The sequence below is a fragment of the Panicum virgatum genome, chromosome 5K, assembly GCF_016808335.1.
Source record: "Panicum virgatum strain AP13 chromosome 5K, P.virgatum_v5, whole genome shotgun sequence".
Classification (NCBI taxonomy): domain Eukaryota; kingdom Viridiplantae; phylum Streptophyta; class Magnoliopsida; order Poales; family Poaceae; genus Panicum; species Panicum virgatum.
Genome location: NC_053140.1, coordinates 9600888 through 9615503, shown reverse-complemented (window position 1 = coordinate 9615503; position 14616 = coordinate 9600888). Strand labels below are relative to the sequence as shown.

The window sequence follows — 14616 nt, the reverse complement described above, 5'->3', positions numbered from 1 at the left end:
CGCGGGTGCATCCCGCACAACGGTGGTCGACGGTGGCGCAAGGACCAGGTGGGTCCTACGGTCCTTTTCTTTAGGGTTAGGGTTTGCTTTTCCTTTGATTTTGTCGATTCGAGATCGATTTGGCTTTGTTTCTTTCGATTCGTGGTTTGAATCCGCCTTTCCCGAACTGGATCTACACTTTTGTGTAGGCGTCTAATACCAATGTTAAGAGTTAGGATCACACAGAGTGTAGATTAACGCGGGATTTCTCTCTTTTCTCTTCATGAGTACAAAAGGGGATCCTAGATCTAGAACAGAGAGGAAGAAAAGAGTACACAGAGAGAGGGAAGAGAAAGAGACCATCACCGCCTCCTGTCGAACTCGATCCAGCCATCTCGGGTTCGGGGTCGGTGATGCAGATCCGCTCTAGGGCGGCGACGAGCGGTGCAATGGAGTCACGGGCATGGCGGCGGAGTCGAGGACGGTGGCAGCATCGCTGATGGATGAGTGTCGATGGCGGCGGCGGCGAGTCTTCCCGCTGCTCCAGCGCCCCCTCCAGATCGGCTAGAGTTTTGTGAGTGGGGTGTGTGGCAGCGCCGATCAACCTCGTACCGAGCGCCCCGGCCCCCACTTCTATTTATTGTGGCGCTATGCAGCGGAGGCCCACCAACCAGTGAAAGGTTGGACGCCCCCGATCAGGCACGTGGGGAAGTTCGAGCTGGGCTTTGCCATTGGGCTTAGCCCAGTTCGAGATCAATTCCAACAGCCTTGGCGGCCGACAGCCCGTCGAGGCCAGCCCAAGCACGGCCACCAGGCGAGGGGGCCAGAGCGCCAGACCATGGTGCACACAACCAGCCCCGAGCGGTCAGGCTGTGAGGCTGGCCAAGGAGCAGCCTCCCTGCAGCTCTTCTCTTTCAGCTTGGTTAACATGCTTGGTCTCCCTGCCAAGCACAAAACGAGATCGATCCATGGTGGACAACATGCTGTGCTCAAAAGGAGCAGCACTAGATCTGACCACATCTATGGTTATATGGATTGATTCGGTTTCGTGTCTCCGTACATGTTCTTGGAGAATCTGCATGTCGATTTAATTGATCGAGAGAGGGAGGCATGGGATTGGTTAGAGGAACAGATACTAAGAAAACAAGGTAGAAGATAGAAATGACATGTAGGCCCAAGGATAAAGTGGACATTGACACTATCTATATCCCTTGTTTACTCTAATATTATTATTTTAATATAGATGTCGTGTCTTCTAGCAAATTACATGTTTTGAAAAGTGTCCAACTAAAGCTATGAAGTCATGGGTGTCAAATAGCAAAATTTCTTTTTATTTTTTTATTTCTAGATACTTTGCTTTCTAATATTCCTCCTGCAAATCAAATTAGTTGTTTAAATCCTGTTCGTACAAGTTTTGCAAGCATCTCACTGATTTCTCATGAAGGATAGTCCCTGATGGAATGACCGATCTAAAAGCGAAAAGGTTCTCTCGCTCATTCATTGTCAATGAATTAATACTTGGATCTCATAGTTGTCTATTACACTCTGCGTGATGTTGAAGCCTCCCTCCCCAGTAATGTGATGTGATAAGATTTGGTTTGATTGTTCTGCTCTCTACTCTAACCAAGGCAAAATTAAACTAGCTACCGTTGTATGATTGAACTTTCACAATGAAGCTTTATTTTGTTCTAAGGCTATTTAAGATGTACGTGTGCAAATCTTGTTTGTGCTTGAATAATGAGGCATATCGGCAACACGCGAGCATTTTTTCTAGTATATAAAAACGCATCATTGAATTGAATTTGGCCTTTGTCACGGTATGCATATCGCAGTGGTCACCTAGAGCAAAATCAATGGATATCAGTCATAGGGAACCAGAGGAGCCTGATGGAGTGATGGGTGTGATCTATTTATTTTTTCTAGATGTCACCCTAGCATTAGCACAGCCAATACACTACTAGTAGCTATAACTAGGTATCATTAAATAATTTTGCCGTCAAACGCACGCATGGACCCACCTAGGTTTTGCTCTTCTTCCCAGCCAGCTGTGCTGACGACTTGCGGCAAGGCACAGCAGAGGGAAGCGGCAACCATCTTGATGCAGACATTTTCAGCAAAGTTTGGAAGTTCATCGAGTTGCCATTTTACACCACATTTTAAACATTCACCCACAAGGCCCAGCAGAAGAAAGCACGACAAGTAGGACTCATTCCATATCCTTCCTCTTCCTCTTCCTCTTCCTTTTTTAGATGATGGGAAAAAAAAGTCCCGGCTTTGACCTCCAAGAGGCAGGACTCATTCCATATCCTTCCTCTTCCTCTTCCTTTTTTAGATGATGGGGAAAAAAAGTCCCGTCTTTGACCTCCAAGAGGCTACAGCCCACTCATTACATCAAACTGCAGCACCTCCGTCTGCAAACACACTCATAAAATTTACAAAAGTAAATAGGAGACACCAACAAAGTTCACATGGGAATTTATTAAGCAGCAATCCTATTGCTAAATCTCCATCCATGGTTGGCGAAAATTTGCATAACCATTGTCTCCAGTGATCGGCATACATCTTTCAACAAGTTGGTGTCATCATCACACTTTTGTAGTAGCGACCACATCCGAAGCCAATGTGTGGCCCTGAACAATACCTACATATAAGTTTTCATCGGAGAATTGTCAAAAACAATATCATTTCTGCTCAACCAAAGAGCCCAGCAAAGCACAGAAACTCCACATAATAATTGTGCTTTAGATTTACAGTCATAGCGAAGTAGCCAATCATTATAGAATTGAGCAACACTCGTTGGTGGTACAAAGTCAAAAGTGAACTGTACCACTCTCCAAAAGAATTTTGCAAAATGACAATCAAAGAATAGGTGTTGGATAGTTTCATTATGCGAACAAAAAACACATTTCTTACTACCATTCCAGTTACGCTTAGCTAGATTGTCTTTAGTTAGCACAACTCCTCTATGCAAGTACCACATGAAAATCTTTATTTTAAGAGGAATCTTTGTCTTCCACAAAGTCCTATTCCGTCTTACATGACCATTGCACATTAGAGCACTATACATTGAATGGACAGAGAAGATTCCACTTTGGTGTAAACCCCATTTAAAGATATCCCCCCTCTCATTCAATCTTACTTGAGCTATCCTAGCAACTAGGTTATACCATGATACCAAATTATTCCATACCAAACTACGTCGGAAAGAGATATTTAAAGGAATGGAGTTGAAAACCGTTGCAATAGAAATATGCTTCTTTCTTGCAATGTTATACAGAGAAGGATACTGTTGACTAAGGGTAAAATTGCCCAGCCATTTATCCTCCCAAAACCTGATGTTCTCACCATTGTTTAGTTGGAATCTGCCTAAGTTAAGGAACTTGTCTTTAACCTTCATTAAGCCAGACCAAAAATGTGAGTCAGCGGGTCTTTTTTGAACCTGCACAATTGGTTTATCCTTTATGTATTTCCTCTTCAAGAGATTTTGTCAAAGACCATCTTCATTTATCAGTTTAAACAACCACTTGCTTAGCAAACATTGGCTTTGAATGTCTAAGTTTTTTATGCCCAAGCCCCCTTGATCTTTTGGTTGACACAGAATGCTCCATTTAGCTAGTCTGTACTTCTTTTCGTGATTATCACTTTGCCAAAAGAAACGGGACCTATAATACTCCAATTTCTCTAGGACTCCCCTTGGGACCTCAAAGAAAGAGAGCATAAACATCGCTAAGCTCATTAAAACTGAGTTAATCAACACCAATTTGCCCCTCACAGATAGGTGTTTTCCTTTTCAACTACTTAATTTCTTCTCAAACCATTGTTCAATAATATTCCAAATCCCATTGCTTAATTTCCTATGGTGCATTGGGATACCAAGGTATTTAAAAGGATAATTCCCTGATTGGCAACCAAACAACTGTGAGTATTGAGCTTCACATAGTTGTGCCTCTCCAAAGCAGAAGATCTCACTTTTATGGAAATTGATCTTGAGTCCAGACAATTGTTCGAAAGTACATAGGAGTAGCTTTAGATTGATTGCTTTCTCTAGATCATGATCCATAAAAAGTATAGTGTCATCCGCATATTGAAGTATCGATAAACCACCATCAATTAGATGCGGGATGACACCTTTTATTTGTCATTGCTCCTTAGCTCTGTTTATAAGGATGGCCGACATATCTGGCACTATGTTAAAAAGAATAGGAGACAACGGATCTCCCTGTCTCAATCCTTTCTTTGTTTGAAAATTTTGTCCTACTCGATCATTTATTTTGATTCCCACATGGCCTCCTCTCATGAATGAATCCACCCATTGGCACGATTTTTGAGAAAAAGCCTTTCATTTCTAGAGTTTGTTTAACAAAAGACTATTTTACTTTGTCATATGCCTTTTCGAAGTCAATTTTAAAAATGACTGCATTCTGCTTTTTCTTATGCAACTCGTGGATGGTTTCATGTAAAATCACTACATCTTTCGTGATGTTTCTACCAGGAAGAAAAGTAGTTTGTGTAGGGCTAATAACCTTTTGTGCAACTATGGTGATTCTGTTTGTAGCTACTTTTGTAAAGATTTTAAAGCTAACATTCAGCAAACATATAGATCTGTATTGCTGAATTCTAATAGCTTCTTTACATTTGGGCAACAAGATTATTGTGCCGAAGTTAAGGCTATAAAGGGGAAGTGTACCACTGTGGAAGTACACAAATAAAGCCATTAGATAATCTTTTATTATACCCCAAAAGGCCTGATAGAATTCAGCAGGGAAACCATCAGACCCAGGTGCTTTATTGTGCTCCATTTGAAAGATAGCTTTTCTCACTTCCTCTTCTGTAAATCGTGCAACAAGAGTTTCATTTTCTAGATCTGTCACTTGTGGGATATCATCCTTACGCGTCTCATCCAGTCGAATGTTATTTTCTTCTAGAGGACCGAAAAGGCCTTTGTAATATGTGGTAATAAACTTTTTAAATTCTGTATCACCACTTATTACTTGATTCCCATCTTGAATTTGAAAGATTCTAGTCTTCCTATGTTTTCCATTAGCAACAAGTTGGAAATATTTTGTATTAGAATCACCTTCTAATAAATCCTTTGTTTTTGCCCTTTGATACCATTTAATTTCCTCTTCACGTAGAAGTTGTGCTATGTGATTTTTCAAGCATTGCTTAACATCAATTTCACGTGTAGAAAGAAAAGAATATTCCGCTTTTTTATCCAGCACATCGAGAGCATCAAGTATGTCTTTCTTTTCTTTTTTGTTTGCCCCACTTACATTTTTCGGCCATCCCCGAAGGAACTGCCGAAGCCTCCTAATTTTAGCTTGTCATTTTTCCATGGGTGTAGAGCATGTATTCTCATCAGACCACACCTTCTTTACCTTGTCCATAAAGCCATCTCTGAGCAACCAACCTAGTTCAAATTTAAATGTTGGTTGACTACTATCGGGTGCTGCTCCTCCCGTATTTAGCAACAAAGGCGTGTGGTCTGATATATCCCTGGACAAGGCAATCACAGTGGATAGGGGAAACTTCTGTTCCCATTCTGTGGCCATTAAAATTCTGTCCAATTTTTTATAAGTAGGGTTTGGTAAAGAGTTAGCCCATGTGTATTTCCGTCCAAACATTTCCAGTTCCCTTAAGTTTAAGCCATCAATAATCGCATTAAACAAGAAGAGCCAGCAGCTATCATAATTGTCATTATTTTTGTCATGTGGAGTTCTTAAAATATTAAAGTCACCACCCACAAGGATAGGTAAACTTTCATGACTACACATGTTAACTAACTCTGTTAGAAACTGTTCTTTCAAATTGTTTTGTGCAGGACCATATACCACCACTAAAGCCCATTTGAAGCCATCCATTTTGTTGCACAAATGGAATTTAACATAGTAGTTGCCCTCATCTATTGCTCCTATGTCATACATGTTAAGATCAATTCCTAAGAGAATCCGGCCTGAGCGACCTCTAGGCTCCTTAATATGCCATACAAAATCTCATCCGCCACACAAGTTTTTAAGAAAAGGGGTTGTAAAGCTCTTCCTACCAGTTTCCGATATAGCAATGAAACTGAGGTTATGTTCTTTCGTAAGATCCGAGATGAATTTGTGTTTTTTTGGGTCTTTAAACCCATCACTGTTTCAAAAAACTCCTTTCATTATAAAGAGTTTCGAATGTGGATTCCTCAGACTTTTTTTTACTGTTTTTGGATTTCGGTTTCGTTTTTGAAGCAATAAGATCAGCTTGATCATTGCCTAAATCCATTATCTCCATAATCTCCCCACACAAGTGATTAAGAATAAATTTATCCAACTCTTCTTCTTCAGCCAATTCCTTTTCCTCTTTCTCTTCCTGCAATGCAATAAATAATTTATGTGATGAATTAAAAATGAACTAGATGGATGATGTTCAAATTAAACTTGCTTCTCTGTACTGTGACCAAGAGAAAGCTTAGCAATTCAAAGGCAGCACGTCGCACCCAGGGCTAAAGCTGGGTGGGGATAGAGCTCGTTAATGGCGCCCGTGGGGCTGCAGCTCGGCGGAGGAGGAGCGCGCTCGCGGCGCGTGGGGCTTCAGCTCAGTGGCGAAGGAGGTTGACCACAGCGCCCGCGGGGCTGTAGCTCGGCGGTGGCTGCGGAGCTCGCATGCGGTGTGCGCAGGGCTAGACCTTGGCGGCGGTGGCGGAGATTGCCCGCGGCGCACACGGGTTGGGGCTCCGCAGCGGCGACGGAGCTCGACGGGGGGTGAACAGCAGCGAAGGAGAGAGGAAGAGAGATTGGAGATAGAGAATGACATATGGGTCCCACAATAGAAAACCACTTTGATATGGTCAGGGGGTGATTTGTCTGGTTTTTGAGAGTTAAAGGACTAGCCGTTTCTAGTTTTGCAGTTTAGGGGGGTAATTCGGATTCCTTGACAAATTCATAGGTGTAAAATGGACTTATTTCAATCTTAAATTCGGTATTCTAAACCAAATGTTTTCCGGACAACGGCTCTAGAAATATTTGTTAGTATTTACTATGCCAGTCTTAGATCAGATCCGCAAACACACAGACCACACCTGTCGATGGGACGAGACCGGAGTACGTCTCAAAAACAAAAACAATAAAACCCAATCAAGAGATACATGGCACGAACCACAACATCCAGAAAGGACCATCAGGACGGAGTTTCCTCCGAGGGACTTCCGCCTCGCCCGACTGACAAAGCGGGCCCACGACTCCCTCCGAGGGGGCTCCGCCTCACCCGACCGATAGGGCAGGCCCCCGCTCCCCTCCGAGGGATCTCCGCCTCACCCGACCGATAGGGCAGGCCCACACCTCCCTTCGGTGAAGTTCCGCCTCGCCCGACCTCCAAGCTGGGCCCACGCTCCGTCCACAAATCTTGGTGGGATGGGAAATCAACAGTAAACTGTCACACGCGGTACCTTGGTCCACGCCGATGACGCAGTCTACAGTGAGTTGCCGCTCTGGCCACCGCGTGGCTGGAACCGTCAGGCATCACCTCGGGGGGCGGTAAGTCCCACAGTGAAAGCCAGTACAGAGCTGTGCAGGGGACATCATTTTACCGCAAGTTGCACGCTACTTCAGCTACCCGAGCCCTGCTCTCCATCGTTTCACACTGTGGCCAAGACAGGGGAGGCCACCACGTGTCCCTCGGCAGCCGTGGCAACGCTGCATTACTAGGCTGTAGAAATAAAGACCGAGAAAGTGGATACATCTAGAAGATTCCCGACTCAACCCTCTCCTAGCTCTCTAGCCTATACTCTACTACTATAGCTACACTTGAGCTCCAGCAGCTCAAGTGAGCACTCCTCTTCTGCTGTGAGTGATGCTCTATGGAGTGGTGCTTGAAGAGTGAGGGGGGCTCCTCCTTTTATAGTTGAGTTGGGCGGCGCCGAGGGGGCCGCGCGGCACGGGTTGGGGCTGGTCGGCGCCCTCCATCCTCCATCCGATAGCGCAACACGTTCTCTTGACCGGTAAGTCGGTTGAGCGGCAGTTGTGACCGGTTACTTGGCCGGGCGGCACAAGCGCATGGGCGGAGACAGGGGGACGGGCAGGGGCCTGGTCCCCTATGGTTCCCAAATTTACATTGAACATTTGAATTTTGATTAAATTTTTATATAAATTAGCATGGTTGGCCTCCCTAATAATGAAAAAAACAAATTCCTGGTCCTAGTTGGCTCTGGCTGCTCCCACATGGCGGCTCCTGGGTGGAAGTTTCGCGGATCGCCTCTCACAAGTGGGCCAGTGGATTCAAGGCACTTCCATCATAGCCATCGACAAAGATCGGACGGCCACAGCTGAGGGGCTAGGGAGCGTAGGCTGCATGCCACCCCCGAGGCCTCTTTGGCCTGCTGGCTTGGCCGGGCGGCGCGCCTCTAGGCTGGCCGACCTAGACAGGGGCCAGGCAGCCTAGCTTGGGGCCGGCCGGCCTAGCCTCTCTCTGGCCTAGCCCTGTCCTGGCTTTTGCTGGCTCTAGCCGGCCCTGGCCTAGCTCTGGCTGGCTGTGGCTTGGACGAAGCTAGCCACGGCTGGTCGGTGCTTGGACGGGTTGGCCAGAGCTTGTCGGAGTCTGGTTGAAGATGGACCTGATGCCTGTGTCTGTAGAGTTGATGGATTTTAGTGCATTTTCATCTGTTTTTTACCTGCAAGGCAAATTACACCAAAACTCATGGAGCTACAATAGTAAAGATAAATGTACAATATTTGTATAGCTTCTCTATATTTCTGGTGGAATTGACGGTCGAAAATGGGTTTTAACGGCCGTCAACAAAGCCCGAGCCCCGACGCACCCGGACCAATGGTCTTTTGTTCGCGCATCCGCAACGTGCCTTTTATCCCACGATTCAAGGCGCCAAATAACATCCAGAAGTATTCTAGGGATTCAAATCCCAAGTTCTGGTTGGAGGACTATCGGCTTTCTTGCCAGGCAAGTGGCACAAGCAGGGAGGTACTCCCGTCACCGGTGCCGACCAAAAGGGGGAGGGGGGGGAGCCGGCTGCGAACATCGGCGAAACCCCGAATTTCTTCGAGAACAAGCTGGAGCAGCCATGCACAAACCATCGCTTCGCCATCAAACACCTCCTCAACGATTGTGCCTTGATGAGGTAGTTCGCCATCGGGACAGGCAACTTTAGGGGCGGCGGTTGGAAGCCAAAATCCAAGACGCCTCCAAAGGACGACGACAACGACGCCGATGACAAGGGCGAAGACGGCGAGGGCTACGCTTTGAAGTGGCACCAGAACGTCATCCATTGCGAGGTATTCGCCGCGGATCCCGTCGTCCTGACCTATTTAAAATGGTTGGAAAGTCCGATCACTTTTGATCGGAAAGGATCGCCCCGACTACATCCCTCGGCTGGGGTAGTATGTGCTAGTGGTGGACCCCATCATCGGTAAAAAGCGCTTAGCTCAGTTAACTATAAGATATGTATTATGCAATTTAGCCTGATGATATCCCAATTTATATTAGAGAGTTACTATTGGAGGATTGTAAAACTCCTTATACTTAATTGATACATTATACAGGCACTCTTTTTCCGCAAAAAAGAAAAACTAATCACACAGATTTAAACCAAAATCAAAGAGGCTCTTTAGTGTGACCACCCAACAGTAACTGCGGCGGCGGCTTCGAATCCTTCCTTGCCGCCACCAAACCGTATGGCGTCCCTTCCGCGCCCTCCGCCTCCTGTCCATGCTACCCGTCTTCGCCACGGCCGACGACACCTTCTCGCTGACATCCTTCCTCGCCATGCCGCGGGCCTTCTCAAGGAGCCGCACCACCTTGGACTTGCCCACGGCGGCCGCTGCCTCGGGAGCGGTTCTTCCCTTCACCGTCGTGGCCTTGGCGTTCGCGCCGTTCTTCAGGAGGAGGTTCACCACCTCGGCACGGCCCGCCTCGGCGGCGCAGTGCAGCGCCGTGTAGCCGTCGGCGTCAGCGGCGTCGACGTCGGCGCCGCGGTCGATGAGGTCGCGCACCGTGTCGACGCGCCCCTTGAAGGCGGCGCGCATGACCGGCGTCCACCCGTGCGCGTCCCGGCCCTCGACGGACGCGCCGCCGTCGGCCGCGCGCCGGACGGACCTCGCCTCGCCCTTCCTCGAGGCGGAGAGGATCGCCTCGCCGAGGCCCAGGAAGTCCATGATCCTCCCTCCGTGGCCCTCCTCGGCGGCGACCTCGAAGGCCGTCTTCCCCGCCGCGTCGCGCACCGCGGCCGTGCCGGCCACGCCGTGCGACAGGAGGCGGCGTGCAGCGCGGTGGCCCCGTCCGTGCCGCACCGTACCTCGCGTCGGCCCTCGCGCCCGCCGCGAGGAGGGCCTTCACCGCGTCCCGCCGCCAGCCGAAGGGGCGTCTTGCCGTCCCTCCCCGCCGCGTTGATGGATGTGAAGGAAAACGAGAAGGACGCCGATGAGGATGAAGCGGGAGAGGCGGTGGAGGGCTTTCCGAGAAGCAGCTTCAGGACGTCGTTGTGGCCGGCCGCGGCTTCCACGTGGATCGCGTCGGATCCGGCGGGCGTGGCGCCGTTGGCGAGGAGGAGCTCCGCGCTGAGGCACTCGCCGGACGCGGCGGGCGTCTCGAGTGGCTTGTCCGCGTCGGCGCCGTACTCGAGCAGCACCTGGACGATGTCGGCGCGGCCGAGGCCGACGGCGAGGTCGAGCAGCGTGCGGTCGAGCACCTCCCTGAGCGCCTCCACGGCGCCGGCCTCGATCATGTTTATCCGTTGGATTTTATCACACAGTTCATGTTTATCCGTCCAATCATCGTTGCCAGGTAAGTATAGTGATCTCCAGTCAGTACAAAACGCCTTGCCCAGTCTCCAATGGCATGCTCATGAGTCATCAGTATTCAGTAGTAGACCCCCAAAAAATAATGGTTCTTTCTCTGTCCGAGTAACAGGAGGTACAGGCCCTGATGAACCGGTCACGCTTTATGTTCAAAAAATGAACCGGTCACGCAGTCCCTAGCTCTAACAGTTTGCTAACTGTGTCAAAAAAAAAAAACAGTTTGCCAACGACCTTCAAGGTTTCACATTTGGCTTGGGGGCGTTTAGTTTGCAAAAATTTTCACCTCGAAATTTATGTCTTCCCCTTTTGACACATACATAGAGCACTAAATGTAGTTAAATAACAAAATTAATTGCACAGTTTGGATGTACACGACGAGACGAATTTTTTGAGCCTAATTAGTGCATGATTAGCCATAAGTGGTACAGTAACCCGCATGTGCTAATGATGCGGTCAAAGGTCTCAAAAGATTCGTCTCGCGATTTCCAGGTGAGTTCTGAAATTAGTTTTTTAATTAGTGTCCGAAAAATCTTCCCGACATCTGGTCAAACTGTTGATGTGACACCCAAAAAATTTAAGTTTGGGAACTAAACAGCCCTCCACAAACCGTGTCCTGACCAAGCCTGAACTCATCGACTGTCAGGCCATCTCACAAGGACACAAGCCTGCAGTGGTAATGGCCAATCATAAAAGGGCTGTCAGTTGGTGTGGTCATCTCATGTGGGAGAAATAAAAACAATGGCCAGGGCAGCAGCCTGCTTCCTTATTTTCTGTTCAGATATACATGATCAATCTCTCCTAGTTGACTGAACCAACCAACTTGTAATTTTTCTATTTTTTTTGGGACCAACGAACTTGTAATTGTAATAGGCTTTTTGCATCATCCACGGGAGCATGGGTCTATAATAAACAGGTTATAATCCTGTAAGTAGCACACTAAGATATGCCGATGGCCTGACCTCAACAATGAGGAAATCTTTTACACTTGTCTACCTGCTCTCTGAAAACTGCCGGTTCTATCTATCTACTAAACAATGCCTGAACGATGAAGCTCCACGCCATCTGCACTGCCCTCGCATTCAGACACATGGAATTCGCTTCATCTCTCGCCGTCGCCGTCGATCATGAACTGGACTGGCGGAACATGCATTCCCCACGTACACCTGTACTTGCCGAGTACGTACTGACATGCCTCAGCCGTTAAACCACTGCACCAATGCCTGCTGTTGTTGGTCACCAATCGAATTGCAGCCGTGCTGGAGTGTCGATGCTGAGACCTACAGCTAAGAGTGGGTTAGTTGAAAACACTAGATTACACGCACACCACTGTAATTTGGCCCCTAATCATTGTGAGGTCAGTTTGAGCTACATCACTGCTGGATTGTACAGCTAAGTACACCTAGACCTAGTACTACCTATTGCTTAACCTTCTGCCCTGGTTTTTTTTTCTTTTGGTTGAAATGATTTGATTATTATTCTGTTTATACAGACAGAATTGAACTGAAGACCACCTAGTCTTATGTGTAATTAAGGGCTGGTCCGGGTATGAAGAATTCACATCTAAATCCTAGGATTTTGTTAAAAGTTAGACCACATCATGAAATACTATGGTGTTCTTGCCATTACCTCAACTACTGTCCCTGTTCTTCTTTTCATTCTATAGCTTTTCTGCCATCCACCCTTGAGACAGTCAAGTCATGTCCAAGCAAATGATTAGAAATACATCAGCTAGGGGACAGTCATGTCCATGTCCAGGCAAAATCATGCGTTCGTTTTACTCGCGAGCTGTATTGCATCAATGCACGCATCGGCAATAAGCAAAATATTGTTAAGGATCTCAGTTGCAACGGCCGATGATGCTCATCAGCTGATGCATGTATGCTCTACATTTGGAACCTTTAAACAGGATAAGAGAATGACGACGCTGACCGGGCTCCGAATGCTATCTGCAGCTGTTGCGCACGCCTTGGATCATGTTCTGAAAATGCAGCGATCACTTCATACAAATGAAGCTACCATTAGACGTCTGTGATACACTATATATCGTAAAAAATCTTGCTCAAACGGCATTGTGATAAAAAAAATCTATCTCATTTTTACTTTACCAACGCAGCTTCAAATTGGAGATCTTTTACGGTATTTGCAAAATGCGAGATAGCTAGAGGTATCTAGAGATGCTTAGAGGAGCCTAGGCAGGGGCAAATGTGGAATAGCAATTATTGTTATCAGTACTATCAGTGGGGTTAATAGAATTTTTTTTCTCTAATAGTTCTAGGTTTGCGATTCACCAAAGACTAGATGATAGCTTCTGCTTTCGAAGATTTAGGAGAACAGGAATGTACAAGGTTTCTTCAGCTCGCCCTCAGCCTGCATACGGAGTAAGGTCAGCGACATAAAAGTTAAAAGCCTGCCGCCGCTGCTTCTCGAATGTACTCCACTGTATCCAGGGAGTCCAGATCTTCATCGGATGAATCATCGTCTTCATCATTGGCCCAGAACTGGGACCGATAGAGTGTTTCCGGCCGCATAAATTTATGCAAATAGAAAAAAAAATTATTTTATTTTTTCTCTGATCAACGTTGGATTTTCTAGACCTTGAGGATGAATATGGAGGCTCTTTCTTATTGACCAGATACTAAGATAATTTAATTCTATCATGTATAAATAATTTAATTCTTTATCTCTCTATCATATTTAATATTTTTTCTATTTATAGTGAGTAAGAGCTCATGTGGGAGATAATTTTTAAAATTATTAAGAAATGAATTTTTATTAATTTTTTAAATTAATACGAAAAATTTAAACAACAATGGTCAATATTTATAGATAAAATTTAGGGTATTTTAGAGTAATATATTATCATAACAACTGTGGTGGGTAATTTTTTTCTCTGATTTGTGTGGGATTTTTTGGACTCGAGAGCAAACATGTAGGCTCTTTGTTGGCTAAATACTAAGATAAATCAATTCTATTTTATACAACTAATTTATTTTTTTATATCTGCATCATATTTCATATGTTTCGGTCTTTTTATAGTAAATAAGGGCTTACATGAGAGCTATTTTTAAAAAATTAATTAGAAAATATTTGTTAAATAGCAATGATGGGTGTTGATGGATAGACTTAGGTGTATTTTAGACTAATTTTATCTTAAAGGTAGTGGTGGGTGATTTTTCATTTTCTGTTTTTCTTCAATTAATTGGAAATTTATGGGCCTTAGAGCAAACGTGAGGCTCCGTTTGTTGGCCAAATACTAAGATAATAGATTTGCTAGCTATATACTAATTCATATTTCTCGTGGACATTTTCACCTATTAGATTTAATTATGTTAACATATAAAATATTTTCTTGTCAATACTTAAGTACATTTCCTGAGGTGCCTTTGATTATACAACGTTTGATTTAGGCCATTGATGGCTCATATTATTTGCATACAGTAAAAGATCTCTAAGATAGGATAATAAATTGCATCAATTCATCTTTGCAAATCGTGCTCACTGGTGTATCATATTTTCTGCGACAACTCCACTTCAAAAAAAAATCAGCTCCACTCCGTCAACTCCACTTCATCTTATAGCTCTATCATAAATCTGAATTTGTTCCTCTTGTTTGGCTATTGTATACGGCTCCAGCTCCAAGAACGGTAAGAGGAGGCTTTAAAGGTTTGTTTTGCCCATAGTTGTTGTATGGGTGTTGCCCATGGAGGCGAAGACGCGGCAATAGCAATGGCAAAGGATTATAAAAACGGATTTGTTGGACTATTGGATCTTGGCCTTTACTCGGAAAAGCCTGGAAAATTAAACGAATGATAAAGTGCGCTCTTCCTCCCATGAAAGTTTCCGCATAAGACAACAC

General features: G+C 45.6%; 1 pseudogene; it reads right to left on the bottom strand.

Moving 5' to 3' along the window:
- Nucleotides 1–9415: 9415 nt before the first annotated feature.
- On the bottom strand, nt 9416–10687 carry LOC120706178 (annotated as a pseudogene).
- Between the last annotated feature and the right edge of the window lie 3929 nt (nt 10688–14616).